We start from the raw sequence: 5,111 nt of genomic DNA, 5'->3' as shown, positions 1-5,111 counted from the left end.
TAAAATTACTCATTCATGAAAACTCCCCCTTTGATTAAATGTCTTCAAGAAATAAATCTAAAAACAAACGAGACACCCAATCTAAAAGGATACTCACCCTCATCAAAGAATAGAATTACTCAACTTGCCAGTGGAGGAGTATCAATATTCGTTCACAATTCTCTAGAATTTAAGGAAATACAAGTGGTGTCAATCTTGGAAGCAGTAGCAATCCGTATCTCCTTCCCCATAAAAACATGTATATGCAATATATATACACCCAATAGTCAAAAACTAGAAATTGAAGATCTACTCGACTTAATAAATCAACTACCGAAACCACTAATTATACTTGACGATTTCAACAGTCATAGTACATTGTGGGGCTCATATAAACAAGATACTAGAGGGAAATCAATTGAGAAGTTTCTAGACCTATCTAACATTGCCATTCTAAATGGCAATTTATATTGTATCACCAACACATTTCAATATAAGCAACGGAACATTTAGTGCCATTGATCTATCCTTTTGTAGCCCACAACTTATGACGAAATTAAACTGGAAAACTCTAGACAGCTTATTCGACAGCGACTTCCCGAGAAGTCGGGATAGAAAACGAAACTCGGGATAAAAATTTGTCAATAAATGTGAATCTCTACGACCAATAATTGCTAAACTTCTTAATATACAGGTCCATAAATTTTCCAATTGGTTGCTACATTCGATTACATTTATTAAAGGTAAAAATCTCAATAGCAGTGTCTTGCCTTTACGAATACTAAGCATACTGGCTATTTTGTCATCTTGTATTAACTGAGAAATGGATGTCCACATCATAGAAATTAATTCAGCACCTGTTTTTTTAACAGTGTTCGTTTCTGTTTCACTTTCTTGTTGCTGTTGTTCCGAAAGCATAGCTAAAGGATTATTTATATCTTCAATTTTTAACAGTATTGTATACATCCTTTTAATTTCAAGGAACAATTGTCTCATCTTTTTAGTATCTTTTTGTTGAGATTGTAAAGTTGAATGTGGATCACTATTGGGAACAACATCCATATCAATAATTTTACGAGGTGCTGTAACACTACTGAATTGCAGCTTCCCTAATGAATTCTCAAACTGTGCTGGAATATATACAACTTTTGATGCAACATGTTGAGGTTGTTGATCGCGATTTCTAGATTCTTTTTGAAATCCGTTATTGTTATTATGTTTTTTATCTTTCTGTTCTTGATTAGCATTTAGCTTATTTTGTCTATCACAAAATACCGTATAATAATAATCATCAACGTATGGTTGATTCGTATTTAACTGGAGCAATTGAATATTGATTAACCACTGTTTTTCTCTACTACTCATAAGACTAGCATATTCGTCATATTCTCCAGAATTATTAACGCCATTTATTCCTTGAGGATGATTATGATGTTGATAATGATAATATCTTTGATTATTTCTATCATGATTACGAGGAGGATATTGATTATTCTTAAAAAATGGCTGATGATTCGCTTGTTCATTGGAATAAAATAATCTATTTTGGTTCCTTTGATTTACAGGATGTGGAAATGAATGTTGTTGACCAACTTGATTTGGAAACGGAGGCATCATTGGATGATCTTGACGAAGAAATAGTGGAGGTCCTATATTAGGATGAGGCGGATGATGAAAATTGCTTGTAAATGGTCCATGAATTGGCTGCCTTTGTAATCCGAGCGGTAGCATAACATGTTGTGGTAGTGGATATCGCATTACATTATTAGGCTGATTAGATAATAATCTAGGATGTTGGATGTATTGTGGTGAATGTGGTAATCTTAAATTTGGCGGCAACATAATGGGATGTGGGCCAGGTAAGCTCAATCCTGGTGGAAATCGAGTGGGAGGTAAGCCATTGATTTGAAGTTTGTCATTTACTGACAAAGCATCAAAAATAAATGACCCATCGGTCTTTTGTTGTTGTATTTGAGTTTGAGTTGGTTTTATAAGACCGGGTGGAGGTCTATTAGCGATAAGACCTCTTTCCAATTCTTCCACTGTACATACATTTTTTAAGGTAGTTGCTAAAGAAGGAGGTGGTAGAGGTTTAGGTAATGGTATAATACTAGGACTATCCCATACACCTGGTTTAGGTACAATTCCTTCTTTTTCATCTAATACTAAATGCGATAAAATATCTTCGATGTTAACACTGATACCTTTTTTATCCGGAACACTTTTATGCTGCGGCCTACTAGACTCTGCAATTTCTGCAAGTTTCTCATGATCTTGTTCTCAATCTCCAATGGTAGCTTCTGAACCAAAAGTTTCATCGTTCAATGCATCATATTCCTCCTCACCAAAATCTTCTTGTTTCAAAGGACAATCAAGGTCATCTTCTAAACCATCTAAAATCGTAGTGTCGAAACCGAAAAAAGAGTCTGCCATTTGTTGAAATTAAAATTACAAAATGACATGTTCTGATCCACTTCCCGATCTTAATAAATAATCCAGAACAAAGAGATGACTATAACATTCACAATAACTCAACTATATGGAACCTCAAAAAAGCTGACTGGGGAAAATTTGCTGAGTGTATCACCAAAAACCTTGAAGAAACAAACCCTCACCTAAATGTCTCCCATTTTAACGCTAATGAGGCTGTGAATTATATGGAAAAAATCATAAATGATTCAGCAGAAGAAGCAATGGGAAAAATTTCAAGAAAAGGACGTCCCAAACCCCCGTTATCTTGGTGGAATGAAACTTGTAAAGAGGTTACATGAACGAGTCACCCCGCGTTCAATCGACTTAAAAAAACATAATACCATAGAGAACCTCATCGAATTTAAAAAACTAAGAGCTAAAGCTAGGAAAGTAATCAAAGAAAGTAAGAGAAAATCATGGATCGACTACACTTCATCAATGACTAACCGAATACCTACAAAAAAAATTCGGGATAAAAATAATAAGATTAACGGATATAAAAAGATCTCAAAAATTCCATACTTGAAATTAAACAACAATGAAATAATTAAGGAACCACAAGTTATTGCAGACGTCTTGGCTGAACAAATAGCGCTAAATTCCAGTGATCATAAGTATAACGAAAAATTTATTCATATCAAAAAGAATCATAAACCAATCAAATCAACATTTCAACCAATAAACCCCATAGATTAGAGTATCAATATTCCAATTTCAATGTCTGAACTAACTAACGCCCTCCAGCAGAAAAAGAAAAATACATAACCGGGTCCTGATAATATTCAATATGTATTCTTTAAAAACCTCCCTACATTATTGTTGGTAAACAATTTCCCCTCAATATATACAATCATATATTGCAACAAAATGTCTTTCCCGATCAATGGAGATATGCTTTAGCAATTCCTATATTAAAGTCAGGTAAAAAGAAAAATGTACCTGAAAACTATCACCCCATTTCACTAACCTGTACTAACCTGTAAAAAAATTAAGTTTTGAGAGAATGAGACGAATGCACAGTATCAAAAGTAAAATTATTGCAGGACTTATTTATTATAATATTGTTATTATATATAACAAAGGGCACCGGTATGATTAGTGGGTAGAATAGCCGATAAAAACTACATTTCTCCTAATTAAAGAAATAAAAATGAAATGATGAATGCGATAGTCATAGACACCAAAATAGTAGGATGTTTATCGAGGGAAATATAATTCATCGCAAACTAAGTAAATATAAAATATCCTTTTTGTAAAACCCAGGTAGACGATATTCTTTCTTTGAATTGGAGATATTTTTATCATGGGTTAGCACACAAGTATTTTGTTGTTGTTGCAAGTAATAACTTTGGATGCTTGAAAAAGAACGAAAAAATTGTGGTCATTTTATTTTCGTTGTTTTATTTTATAAATTTAAAAAATTTTTTTGTAATTTAAAACAAATTTTTTTCCAATTTTTAAAATAAGTTGTATTATTGCATTTTTATTGGAAACATAATAGCAAATAAGGTTTATTTGTTTATGTCACGTGTCCAGTTTGTTCAATTCAAAAATGTATCTATTTTATTGAAAAATAAGTAAAAATTTTCTAAATACGGAATTATTATAATTAAAATAATAAAAATAACAAAAGGCACCGGTATGATCTCTGGGTGGAATAGTTGACAAAAACAACACTTTTCCAAATTCAAGCAATAAAAATAGAATGCTGAATGCGATAGCCATAAATAGAAACAAAAATGGTAGAATGTTTGTCAATCTTACCTAATGTTTATCATATCTTAACCTAAGTAAATTTTTTTTTTTATTCAAAATAATGCTTCTCTTTCGGGATATATGGGGTGCGTTGACACCGTTTTAATATAATACTTATTAAATTACATTATACATTTTTACAAATACACACTTATTAACATCTTCTTTCTGCTACTGACTCTTAACACCGCTCTCTCCTTCTACTTAGTTCTTTCATCCATTCAATTCCCTTTCCTTCATCACCCATCAATACTTCTATCCTCTCTTCCGTTTCCGAATAATTGCATTCCTTCATTACATGCATTCCTGTTTCTTTCTCTGTCCCACATAATCTGCACATGATCCTCCTTTATCCAATATCTGCTTGCCCTCCATTCATTCCCTAATCTAAACCTTGCCATCATTTTCAGTTTTTGTCCTTTACTTTTCTCTTGCAGGTATTTTGGTAGCCCTTTTGTTCTCCATCTTTTATATTCCCTGTTGTAATTCGATTCTTCTATCCTTTTATCCCTTTTCTTTCTTTCCTCTTCTATCACTTTATTTCTTCATATCTCCGCCACATTCTGTCCACTGTCATCTCTTGCCTCTGCTTCCCATCTATTGAGTCCTGCTCTTTCATACATTTTTCCCCTCAACCTACCCATTCTCGTTACCTCCCATTTCTCCTTATCCATTTCTCTCCTGCAGTGTCTAAGTAATTCGTTTTCCGCCCTCTTAATCTTTTCTTCATATTTAATTACTCTTACCCTGCTTCCACTGCTATTCTTTCCACCTTCGTTTCTTCTCTTATCAAATATCCCGGTACACATAAATCCAATCCTAGTATATTCCTCAAGTACCTCTCCTGTATTTTTTCTACCTCTTTCCTTTCCTCTATCCCCCAAATTTCCACTGCGTACATACAT

At 33.2% G+C, this 5,111-nt stretch overlaps 1 pseudogene; it reads right to left on the bottom strand.

Annotated features, from left to right (window-relative positions):
• Positions 1-444: 444 nt before the first annotated feature.
• On the bottom strand, positions 445-2,514 carry LOC107073004 (protein PAT1 homolog 1-like; annotated as a pseudogene).
• Positions 2,515-5,111: the final 2,597 nt, after the last annotated feature.

The sequence above is a fragment of the Polistes dominula genome, unplaced genomic scaffold (genome assembly GCF_049000335.1).
Source record: "Polistes dominula isolate Pdom_NZ unplaced genomic scaffold, Pdom_raw_medaka contig_84, whole genome shotgun sequence".
NCBI lineage: Eukaryota > Metazoa > Arthropoda > Insecta > Hymenoptera > Vespidae > Polistes > Polistes dominula.
This window is presented reverse-complemented; position numbering and strand designations above follow the sequence as displayed.